The sequence below is a fragment of the Haliotis rufescens genome, unplaced genomic scaffold (genome assembly GCF_023055435.1).
Source record: "Haliotis rufescens isolate VD_foot unplaced genomic scaffold, xgHalRufe1.0.p SCAF_51, whole genome shotgun sequence".
NCBI classification, from domain to species: domain Eukaryota; kingdom Metazoa; phylum Mollusca; class Gastropoda; order Lepetellida; family Haliotidae; genus Haliotis; species Haliotis rufescens.
In genome coordinates this window covers 170,770-184,351 of record NW_025964235.1, presented here as the reverse complement: position 1 = coordinate 184,351, position 13,582 = coordinate 170,770, and positions in this window count along the sequence as shown.

The window sequence follows — 13,582 nt, the reverse complement described above, 5'->3', positions numbered from 1 at the left end:
CTTGCAATCGCTGTTTTCAATGTTTTAATCACAACGTAATGTGCATATACCAAACATAACGTGTGACAGCTGTCAAAGGTGCTTAAATGAACTCACACTCACTAATTCTCCCAAACCCATAGATTAAATTAAGAAATAAATTCAACATGTCAAGACTGCCTGGGCTCAAGAAAGTTGAATTTTTATATATTGTTATTAGTTATTTATTTTCTTATACATTCCAGTTACCATTCTCACTTATACAAGTATATTTTTACATAAGACCCGTGAAGATCCGGCGTAGAATAGTTTTTCAGCAACCCATGCTTGCCGTAAAAGGCGACTAACGGGATCGGGTAGTCAAGCTAGCTGACATGCGTGGGTCGATGCTCATGACATCAATCAATGGATTGTCTGGTCCAGACTCGATTATTTACAGACCGCCGTCATATAGCTGGAATATTGATGAGTGCGGCGTTATACAACAAACAAACAAACAAACAAACATTACACAAGTTTATTTCTGACTAAACGTCAGCTTGCTCACTCCCCTCCCGATGGCCTATTCTCGATGCATCTCTCGGTTCATTTTCTCTCAAGCCATTTAAGGGGACACGGGTGACACAGGTGCCACAAATCGCTGTGTAGAGTTACGCCCCCTGCACGTGCAGGATCTTATGATTGTGAGTTCGAATCCTAAATGTTCCTTGATTATGATTATTGGTTTGTCAGCACCGTACATGTGTTTCAATGGAGGTAAACATTTAAAAAATTGCACCACTTCGCTCTTTCCTCGTATACCAAGCTGTCACGCTGTGACCGGACTGAAATACTCGAACTACTAGTAATATGATCTGATTGACTGATTGACTGATATGTAAACACAGGAAAGTATCAGTTAACACATGCAACTAGTGATATCAGGCAACACTACCTGTGGCTTTTGTAGGGGTGGGACGAGGCGAAGGTTTTTTTAAGACCCTTTTTTCTGTAACCCATTCAAGACAAACAGTTCTTTTCCAGGTGAGGTGAGGTGAAGTGGGGTTTAACGTCGCGTCCAAGATTATTGCACTTATAATCTTGCACGTGTGTGTGTGTGTGTGTGTGAGAGAGAGAGAGAGAGAGAGAGAGAGAGAGAGAGAGAGAGAGTGTGGCTGCTTGTACCAGTCAGGACTGATGCCGATTTTTAGTGCTAGCCCACTGAGATATCATGCCGCAGTTTAACATGAACACCCAACTCAGACACAGTATACTGACTCCAGCCGACCAGGTAACAAGTACCATCCTTTAACGTCTTTTGGTATGACGTGGCCGGGGATCGAACCCCGGTCCTTCCGCTCTCCGGGCGGACGCTCTACCACTTGACCACGGAGGCGGTATCTCTTTTTCAGGACATTGTCAAGTGTACAGTTAGGCCTTTGCGGGAACCCTTGGGCAGAAGTATTGTTAGCCTTTTCTTGAAAACCTATATAACTTATTTACAAATATAACACCAGCTCCACCAATATTAACAGGTCGGTCCGCAAGATGAAACCCCTGGTGTGGTATCGATTCTCTCTCAATCAAACGGTGTTAAGATCATGTTGAAGATTATCTTGCAATACCACCAACAGTACCTTCCAGAAACGCCCTCCCTCAACCCCGAGACGTGACGTTGAGCATATTTGTTTGAGCGTACCCAGGCACGTATCATTGTTAAGTAATTCATTGTAACGTACATGCACTCGGTCCATATACGTCGCGGTTTAACATACTCTTAAAAGGACACATTGTTGTTTGACAACTGTGTAATGCGCACTGGATAATCGCGCAGTGTTCTAGTGGAAAACACACCTGGTGTTTCGGTGGAGAGAAAAATAATATGTTTTTTGTTCATTTTGTTGATTGATGACTTTCAGCTGTAGGGTCTCTGTTCTGGAACGCTCTTGGCTGCGGTGACGTGGCCATTGACTGGAACGAAACGTCTCGTGAACTTAATATAGAGAAACCGATGATTAGAATTAATAAATTATTTGGGAAACTGCTAACAAATTCAGTATTTACCCTTGAACTGGCGATGTGCTGTAAGTGTTGTCCTTAACCGCGTCCTAAGACAGGTTTAGATCCCTAACTGGATTGTAAATATTTGAAAATTGGTTTAGGAGTTAGTGATCTTTGATTCAAGACACATAATGGTGCAGGGACACTTGAAGTGGGCTTCACGCATTGTACCCTTCCTCGTAACTAGAGAACACTTCCACTACGAGGCTACCACACCGCCCCGTCTTATTTATTTATTAGATAAGCCCCTACAGCTATGATCCTCGTCGACATTAGGATCACGATGCTGATTCTGGAATTTATAGGCTATTGACTGTTTATTTTTGCCTCGTGTCTAACCAAGAGCTAAGTCTTGGACAAGAAGGGTTTAGTTGAGTTGTTCTTATTAGTTATCTTTGATATGTCCTATGCCTACAACGCCCTCAGATTCAACGTGGCTTAGAACGTGAACGCGTCCCTGTCTCGCGGTCGGCGACACTCAAACATCGGCTAACATATATCTGATGACACACAGGGTGCCATATCTGATGACACGTTTCATGGTTTGTTTGATGACATATCTGATGACGCCCTGTGAAAACCAGCTTGGAATAGGTCTTCCTATTATATAGGCAACCCATACTTGTCGTAAAGGGTGACTATGCTTGTCATAAGAGGAGACTGACGGGATCGGGTGGTCAGTCTTCCTGACCTGGTTCATGCATGTCATCGCATCCCAATTATATTGATTGATGCTCATGACATCAATCACTTGATTGTCTGGTCCAGGCTCGATTTTTTACAGACCTATTGGATATAGATGGAATATTGTGAACGACGCACAAACAAACAAAATAAAACATCTGATGCCATGTCTGATGACACATCGGGTGCCATGTCTGATGACACATCAGGTGCCATGTCTGGTGACACATCTTATGCAATGTCTGGTGACACAATACGTCATTGGCCATGTCTGAAGCCACATCTAATACCATGTCTGATAATGTGAGTGAGTTAAACACAAACTGTGACCACAGTTTCCATCGGATGTGGACGTTGTGTGGCACAAGTAACGCCATATTCTATATGGTTGATGTATCTGCACTTTGGATCAAACGCGTTATTCATCCCGCTACAGCTGTATGCGTTAACTGGACAGTGTTGACAAATATGCCTGCAGTTTGCAGACACGTAAGGTTGGATTGGTGGGAGATTATGTATTATGAGTTGTATAGCTTTTGAGCTTATGTGATATATAAAGTTGTATAGCTTTTGGGCTAATGTGATATATGAAGTTGAATAGCTTTTAGGCTTATGTGATATATAAAATTGTATAGCTTTTAGGCTTATGTGATATATAAAGTTGTATAGCTTTTGGGCTTATGTGATATATGAAGTTGAATATCTTTTAGGCTTATGTGATATATAAAGTTGTATAGCTTTTTGGCTTATTTGATATATGAAGTTGTATAGCTTTTTGGCTTATTTGATAAATGAAGATGAATAGCTGTGGGGCTTATGTGATATATAAAGTTTATAGCTTTTGGGCTTATGTGATAAATAAAGTTGTATAGCTTTTGGGCTTATGTGATTTATGAAGTTGAATAGCTTTAAGGCTTATGTGATATATAAAGTTGTATAGCTTTGGGGCTTATTTGATATATAAAGTTGTATAGCTTTTGGGCTTATTTGATATATGAAGTTGTATAGCTTTTGGGCTTATGTGATATATAAAGTTGTATAGCTTTTGGGCTTATTTGATATATGAAGTTGTATAGCTTTTGGGCTTATGTGATATATAAAGTTGTATAGCTTTTGGGCTTATTTGATATATGAAGTTGTATAGCTTTTGGGCTTATGTGATATATAAAGTTGTATAGCTTTTGGGCTTATTTGATATATGAAGTTGTATAGCTTTTGGGCTTATGTGATATATAAAGTTGTATAGCTTTTGGGCTTATGTGATTTATGAAGTTGAATAGCTTTAAGGCTTATGTGATATATAAAGTTGTACAGCTTTGGGGCTTATTTGATATATAAAGTTGTATAGCTTTTGGGCTTATTTGATATATGAAGTTGTATAGCTTTTGGGCTTATGTGATATATAAAGTTGTATAGCTTTTAGGCTTATTTGATATATGAAGTTGTATAGCTTTTGGGCTTCTGTAATATATGAAGTTGTATAGCTTTTTGGCTTATTTGATATATGAAGTTGTATAGCTTTTGGGCTTATGTGATATATAAAGTTGTATAGCTTTTGGGCTTATTTGATATTTGAAGTTGTATAGCTTTTGGGCTTATGTGATATATAAAGTTTATAGCTTTTGGGCTTATGTGATATATTGAGTTGAATAGCTTTAAGGCTTATGTGATATATAAAGTTGTATAGCTTTGGGGCTTATTTGATATATAAAGTTGTATAGCTTTTGGACTTATTTGATTTATGAAGTTGTATAGCTTTTGGGCTTATGTGATATATAAAGTTGTATAGCTTTTGGGCTGAAGTGATATATAAAGTTGTACAGCTTTTGGGCTTATTTGATATATGAAGTTGTATAGCTTTTGGGCTTCTGTAATATATGAAGTTGTATAGCTTTTTGGCTTATTTGATATATGAAGTTGTATAGCTTTAGGGCTTATGTGATATATGAAGTTGTAAAGCTTTTGGGCTTATTTGATATATGAAGTTGTATCGCTTTTTGGCTTTTGTAATATATGAAGTTGTATAGCTTTTGGGCTTTTGTAATATATGAAGTTGTATAGCTTTTGGGCTTATGTGATATAAGAAGTTGTATAGCTTTTAGGCTTATGCGATATATGAAGTTGTATAGCTTTTGGGCTTATTTGATATATGAAGTTGTATAGCTTTCGGGCTCATGTTATATATAAAGTTGTATATGTCAAGGGCGTATATGATCTTTGAGTGAGTGAGTGAGTATGGTTTTACGCTGCTCTTAGCAGTATTCAAGCACTATCACGTCTGGGGACACCAGAAATGACCTGTGATGTACGAACTTGTTTTGTTTGTTTGTTTATTTATTGTTTAACGCACCACTCAGCAACATTCTAGCTATATGACGGCGGTCTGTAAATAATCGAGTCTGGGCCAGACAATCCAGTGATTGACATCATGAGCATCGATCTACGCATTTGGGATACGATGACATGCAACAACCAAGCAAGCGAGCCTGATCACCCGATCCCGTTAGTCGCCTCTTACGACAAGCATATCCGCCTTTTACGGCATTCATGGGTTGCTGAAGACCTATTCTATACCCGGATCTTCACGGGTTATGAAATTGTACACGTATCAGGCTTATGCGTTGTATGAAGTTGTATATGTCGCATACGAATGTAACTATGCATGTGTCGGATGTTCCTTAACTTCTTGTGAGTAGTATAAATACCTGGGGCCGTGTAATTCATACATTCAGGATATTGCACATTGTTTTTTCAGCATTGACGACGTTAATTTACAGGCAAACCAACACAGTTATACACGGGGCCAATTAAAATGCAGGTAACATCCAAGACGTCACGGTGCGTTGTAGTGCAAACGACGTATAGATTAAAGATGCATGTTTGGTTTCGTTTAGCAGTATATATTTCTTCACCACAATCTCCAATGACACTTAGTTGGGTTTGATATCACTTAGTATCTCGCTGTATCCGTGAGAGGTTGGTGCTATTGATTAAGTGGCAATATACATCCAATGTTCATGATACCACACAGCAGTGATCAACTCCAGGCACGCACACGAAATACCGCGAGATCATATATAAGGTGTGCGAGCGAGCGTGCGTGCGTGCTTGCGTGCGTGCTTGCGTGCGTGTGTGTGTGTGTGTGTGTGTGTGGATAAGCATGAAAATCCTTGAATTATCGCAGTTAAAATAACAATACTAGCAAGATAAGGATTGTAATAAAAATATTCTCAGTGTAGAAATGTGTTTCACTAAATTCATATGTAATTTATGAGGAATGTAACGCTAACGCTAACTAACTAATCTAACAAGATTGGCTTGTGTCATCTTCCTTAAAAAATTCATAATTCTTCACACGCCACGGGGATATGTTAACATGATTGTCACGCCACGGTGATATGTTAACATGCATAGGTCTCAGGCTTTTGTGCTGTATGAATTGTATATTTAGCACAAGGCCTCATGGAATATTAGAAGTTGTATAGGTCACGGGCATATGTGATATATGAAGTTGTGTATTTCGCGTGTCCATCAAGCCAATCAAATTCGGTACAGGAGTGAAGTGACCTTAGCGGTTCGGGATGGAGTCTGACACTGAAAGAAGTTAATTTTCACTATCGCCCTTTGTTAACCTTGATGTTGCGATCGATCACTCAATCAATACGACAAACACTTGAATACATATACCGATTAAAGCGGTCTTTTTTAATTTCCTGAACAATCCGGGTTTAATTTACCATCAATATTGCCAGGTGCGTATAACTATGGCGTAGAGAGGGTACGTAATGGTTCAACAAGTTGTTTGTGAGGCAATCAAGCGGTTATTATGGCATTGTTTATCTTGATCTGTCAAATCAATATCTCGTTTTAATGTCACATTACAGAGAAATATAGAAATATATAATACTCAAAAAACGTGAAAGAACACCAGATTCTTCCCAATTTCTATAGTGTCGAATTAATTATAGTAATAATTAAGAACTATGTGTTGTTTAACAGAATAACTATAGTAATATGAAAGAGTCGGGTGTTCTTTCACGTTTATTGTAGTAGGGGACACGGGTGGCCCAGTCGTCTTAAGCGCCGCGATTCGCTGTGCAGAGTTGCGTCCCTTGGACACGCCAGAAACCTATGATTGTGGGTTCGCTATAATTATGTTTCTAGGTTTGTCAGCACCATACCCGTGCTCGTGTGTTTCACCGAAGTGGTAAACGTCTGAGACCTGCATCACTTCGGCTTTCCTCCCACATTAAGCTGACACGCCGTGATATAACTGGAATAATGTTAAAAGCGGCGTTAAACCCAACTCACTCACTCTTTGTGTAGTATATATGGTGGTTGCAGCAGAGAATATTCGCTTGAAGCACATTTTTTCAACACATCCATTTCTATAAATTGTTTAACAAACTGTGTTTATCGACATATGGGTGTCTCTTGAGGTGGAAAAAACCTGTAAACGAGTCGTGAATGACTCCCTACCCCTGTGTTATTTTTCTTTACTTCGTCACTTGGACACCCCCTTTGAAACCGTGGGCCCCCTCTGACACCAATGGTGACAAGGAGAGGCCACCTTCCCAATAGCCCGTGCTGACTCAGCGATTCTCATTGCCGTTTGAAAGTAACCACGAGGGATTTCCTTCTTTTGTATGTAACCTCCAGTCAATAATGAAGAGTCTATACTTCCAAACTCCACGTCTAGAGTCTAACAAATTGACATATAGCATAAACGCTTTTTACACAATACCCACACGTTCACTCACTCAAGGTGATACAATATGAAATGTTTCCTCATAACGCAGTGACCCAGTTCTATAATCAGTTTCGTTAGGTGCGTGCAAGGTAATTATAGAAGTTTTATCCTATCGAAACCTATTGAAACCTCTGTATAAGTAGTTATTAAGACGCTTCAATGACGAGCTAAATCGGTTACCAGCCCATATCGAGGTTAATGACCACACCTGACGTAAAGACTCAATGAACGAGATAAAAAGGCCATGTCGATAATCCCGTTTTACGTTATAATCTGTTGTACATCGTCATGGTTACCTGTGATCTCGTGCCCTGACGTCGAGTTGACGCTGTTGGGACCGCCTATCACGACGCTGTGTGTTGTTAATGGTGTTAGCCATGATGTCTGCTGGTGGACTGCCACTTCCCACGCTATCCAGCGATACCGTTGATTAATAATGAACGGAATCACCAAATCGGAAATTGGTCAAAGAACTAGCAATGGCAGCAACAGCAAAACAGATGTAGTTTAAAAGTAGTAATGATTACAAAACAAAAAAGAATTGTGTGCACATTGAGCCATTTTTTTATATATTTTTTTTACATGTACGACTTCGCATCTTGTTCTTTTTCAATCGGTTTCCGTCAGTTCGTTTTCAAGGCTATTAGAGATAACAAGGGTCGGTCGGGTAGCGTAGTGGTTAGGGCGTTCGCTCGTCACGCCGAGGACCCGGGTTCGATCCCGACAAGGGTACAATGTGTGAAGCCCATTTCTGTTGTCCCCCGCCATGTTATTGCTGGAATATTGCTAAAAGCGGCGTAAAACCATACTCACTCACTCACTCGGAGATCATACATGATGCATGTTGTGATGACGTCATCAGGACCGACGAGACAAGTATCCGAGTTGAATGATTTGTGTTCAAACGTATTTGAATATTAACTTTATCTAACCTTTGCACTGATAAATTAGTTTAACTCCTCGAATGGAGAGTAATCAAGGTGGCGTGTCGGGTCCATTTTTGCCCATGTTAATATTTAATTGATCAGAGATATAACTTAAATATTTAGGCCAGATTTTTTAAACCTTCGTTAATGTATCGCCGACTACTCAAAAGTAAAATGTAAATAAATATTGTGGGTGTTTTTATTACTGTGTTGAAAAACTAAACTCGCTTACTGTCGCTATCAATATATACTCTTTAAAAAAGGCGATACTCGAAATTTGTAAGAGATATTAGTTTCTAGTAATAGTTGTATGATAATAATGAACGAATTGGGAACACGGTACAACCGGTAGTGAAGTATGGCAGTAGATGTTATGACCGCCAACTATCTTGAAGGACGATAGGGGTAAGATGGGAAATCTTGTATCAGTAGCGCGTAATACCGCCACGATTTGTCAGACATTCATCCGCTCGACGAGGCATACTGCGCATGAGTCTCCCAATAGCGATTTTAGGGACTTTGTCCCACTGCTCTTGCAGCGCCCGGCCAAGTTCAGCCAACGTCGTCGGCGGCCAATGACGTTGACGCACACGTCTCCCTATCATGTCCTAGGCGTGTTCAATGAGGGAAAGGCCTGGTCATTGCTAGGCCTCCCTTGCACAATATGGAATGAGGTTCACTCAGTCATAGTGATGCCACCCAACACCATATCCGATCCACCGCCAAATCTGTCACGAGGTCTTAGGCTGACATTGGCGTGACGTCCGTTTCGACGTTGCCAGACATGACAACGCCTAACAAGGAAGTGCAAAGTGAATCGGGACTCATCTGAAAACATGACACGTGACCAGCAACGGTTACCACAGTTTCGACTCCGACTACACCATTGACGTCTGTTGGCAATATGACGATCTGTAAGGGGCGGCACAACACGTGGCCGTTGAGCCTGGTGATGAACTGCATGGAGACCATTTCCATCGTCTGACCTGTAACTCGTACTCCAGCAGTTTGATGATTCGCCGTTTGAGCTCGATTTTTGTGTCGGATCAATCGATCCTGTACTTTTGTTATTGACCTGGTTCTAATGGTAGATCGTCTGGAATACACCAAACTCACTCACTCATACACTTAAGACACATTTCACCTCATCTCACCTGTATTCAAACAAAATCTTACATCTTTACAGATCAGTTTTTATGTGAGTGAGTGACTGGGTGAGTTGTTTGGTGAGTTGATTGGTAAGTTGGGTTGGTTGGTTGGTCAAGTCAAGTCAAGTCAAGTGTAGTCAAGTCAAGTCAAGTCAAGTCAAGACAAGTCAAGTCAAGTCAAGTCAAGTCAAGTCAAGTCAAGTGTAGTCAAGTCAAGTGTAGTCAAGTCAAGTCAAGTCAAGTGTAGTCAAGTCAAGTCAAGTCAAGTCAAGTGTAGTCATGTGTAGTCAAGTCAAGTGTAGTCTAGTGTAGTCAAGTCAAGTCAAGTCAAGTGTAGTCAAGTCAAGTCAAGTCAAGTCAAGTCAAGTTTATTCAAGTCAAGTGTAGTCAAGTCAAGTCAAGTGTAGTCAAGTCAAGTCAAGTCAAGTGTATTCAAGTCAAGTGTAGTCAAGTCAAGTCAAGTCAAGTGTAGTCAAGTCAAGTCAAGTCAAGTGTATTCAAGTCAAGTCGAGTCAAGTGTAGTCAAGTCAAGTCAAGTCAAGTGTAGTCATGTGTAGTCAAGTCAAGTGTAGTCTAGTCAAGTGTAGTCAAGTGTAGTCAAGTCAAGTCTAGTCAAGTGTAGTCAAGTCAAGTCAAGTCAAGTCAAGTTTATTCAAGTCAAGTCAAGTCAAGTGTATTCAAGTCAAGTCAAGTGTAGTCAAGTCAAGTCAAGTGTAGTCAAGTGTAGTCAAGTCAAGTGTATTCAAGTCAAGTGTAGTCAAGTCAAGTCAAGTCAAGTCAAGTGTAGTCAAGTCAAGTCAAGTCAAGTGTATTCAAGTCAAGTCAAGTCAAGTGTAGTCAAGTCAAGTCAAGTCAAGTCAAGTCAAGTGTAGTCAAGTCAAGTGTAGTCAAGTCAAGTGTAGTCAAGTCAAGTCAAGTCAAGTGTAGTCAAGTCAAGTTAAGTCAAGTGTAGTCAAGTCAAGTCAAGTCAAGTGTAGTCAAGTCAAGTGTAGTCAAGTCAAGTGTAGTCTAGTCAAGTCAAGTGTAGTCATGGGTAGTCAAGTCAAGTCAAGTGTAGTCAAGTCAAGTCAAGTCAAGTCAAGTGTAGTCAAGTCAAGTCAAGTCAAGTGTAGTCAAGTCAAGTCAAGTTAAGTCAAGTGTAGTCAAGTCAAGTTAAGTCAAGTCAAGTGTAGTCAAGTCAAGTGTAGTCAAGTCAAGTGTAGTCTAGTCAAGTCAAGTGTAGTCATGTGTAGTCAAGTCAAGTGTAGTCAAGTGAAGTGTAGTCAAGTCAAGTGTAGTCTAGTCAAGTCAAGTGTAGTCATGTGTGGTCAAGTCAAGTCAAGATAGATAGATATTCTTTATTTCCTCCAATTGAATGAAAATTACAATATGCAGGTATGATTATGTTACATGTTTAACATGAATTGGGGGTATATTTACACATGTGCATAAACATACAAGTTTTCTAGCAGGTGTTGCCATTTCCTTATAAAGCGGCTTACATTAATTATTACTTCTGCCCACACATCTCTTTCTAGCTCCATAATACATTCTGTTGGACACCCACCAAGTAAGAACGCAAGAATAATATCATCATCTTTCTCCCAAATCTTAACAAAAACATTTACATCCATGATATCACATATGGTGTTAAAAAGTAAATTTCGGTCATTCATATTGATCGTGCAGGACATAAACACGTGCTTTACAATATCACTGGCAACAGTTTTACAATAGCATTCTCTAGAGACAATTTCAGCTGATCCATAGAATACAAGCCTTGCAATATTAGTTAAATGATCATACTTCTCCAGGGCTAGTTTCCAGAGATAGTGTTCAGTACTTGATCTTATTCTAGCATATCTTGACAGACTGAATCTTGAATTAAGATGGACATAAAATACATCATCTCGATGAGATTTAATAGCATCATTCACGGCCTTGGACCAACATTTCTTTTTAATAAATTGACAATTATTGACATAGTTAACAAGTGTATTACTTAGGTTATACTTCTGTACAAGTTGTAGCATATTATATATCGGAGATTTTCTACTCCATACATTGCATGTAAAACTATCTGTACTCATAAATTGACCCAGGCGAACTAGAAACATAACTTTAAAAACACAGTTACACTTTGCATTGCATAGCTTTCCTAAGAAGTAGAGTGCTCTTTTGTCTATGTAATACTGTAGTGGCATGATGCCTATAGCATCCAATACAACAATAGTGGGAGTGCGCCTGTGTAGTCCCTGAACCTTTTTACAAAATTGACGTTGTACAACTTCAAGCATTTCATACTCTTTAAGAGGAAGTTTACCCCATACGCTGCATCCATAGAGGCCACATGATAAGATTACCCTCTCCCAGATACGTGCTGCAGATAAAGGATTCAGGCCACCAAAGTACAGCCCATTATTATGGTTAGTGTTGATGAGTACACGTAACTTTTCACATGCAGATTTTGTACGTTCAAGTGATGATTTATCTGTACTAAGATATACACCTGCATATTTAATAGATTTCCTTTGTGGAACATCCATATCGCCAATTGATACATTAGTGGTTTGAACCTTATTGTTTGGGCATCCAAAGTATAGAACTGCACTCTTGCTTACATTATATTTTAGCTGCCACATATGAGCATAGTTTTGAACGACATCAAGAAGATTTTGCAGGCCTTTATTTGAGATACTCAATAAAGTAGTGTCGTCAGCAAGAAGGATCCCAGGGCATTTACCCCATGGGAGAATTAAGCCAGAATCTGAGTTTTCAAGTTCATATAGGAGGTCATTCATAAATAGCGTGAAAAGCCAGGCGGACATTACTCTACCTTGACCTACTCCTTGATTCACGGGGAAGGCATCCTACTTAAATCCTTCAAAACATACAAATGATTTCATAGAGCTGTAGGAGAGCCTTAATATTCTCCATAGTTTACCCGTTATTCCTATATCATACAGTTTAATAAATAATCCATCAAGCCATACCCGATCAAATGCTTTTTCGTTATCTAAGAATGCACAGTATACGGGCGACATCCTTTCATTGTAATATGCAATATTTTCTGTTAGCGTAAGTACAGCCGTTTCAGCACCATAGTGACGTCTAAATCCAAATTGCAAAGGATGGGGAAATTCTATGTTATTATCTACCCACGTAGTGTAGTCAAGTCAAGTGTAGTCTAGTCAAGTCAAGTCAAGTCAAGTGTAGTCTAGTCTGGTCAAGTGTAGTCTAGTCTAGTCAAGTGTAGTCTAGTCTGGTCAAGTGTAGTCTAGTCTAGTCAAGTGTAGTCTAGTCTAGTCAAGTGTAGTCTAGTCTAGTCAAGTGTAGTCTAGTCTAGTCAAGTGTAGTCTAGTCAAGTCAAGTGTAGTCTAGTCTAGTCAAGTGTAGTCTAGTCTAGTCAAGTGTAGTCTAGTCTAGTCAAGTGTCGTCTAGTCTAGTCAAGTGTAGTCTAGTCTAGTCAAGTGTAGTCTAGTCTAGTCAAGTGTAGTCTAGTCTAGTCAAGTGTAGTCTAGTCTAGTCAAGTGTAGTCGCAGTCGTAGTCGTAGTTTAAAAACGCTTTGAACAGAATTGATATCCTGGAGTGTCAGCTTCAGTTGTGCGTGTGCGTGTGCGTGTGTGTGCGTGTGTGTGTGTGTGGAGGGTGGGGGGTGGGGCCGGATTTAACGGATTAAATTCTGTGTGTGGTGGTATATAGACGATGAGCATAGCTGGAGAGATTGCGTTTGGTTTGATTTGTTTTCTAGGAGGTCAAACTTGCTGATACTACATGGATCAATCACAATATATTTTCGTCAATATAAACTAATTATCATAGCCTATAAACCTGCTACGTTTTGACACAGTTGTCTACCTAAGCTGAGGGGAAAATGAACCCGGCACTATGTTGACATAACACCTAGATGTCACGGGCAACGTCTCAAGGCCGTATGGTGTGGTTGTCCGATCACGTGTCTTATGACCTCCCCTTTGTGGGCTAGGGTGCGTTAATAATGTCATGTGATTTCTGTTACCAATAGTAACCGCCGGTCTTATTCAGAACAAGGAAGTGCAGGTATCGCCTAGACTGC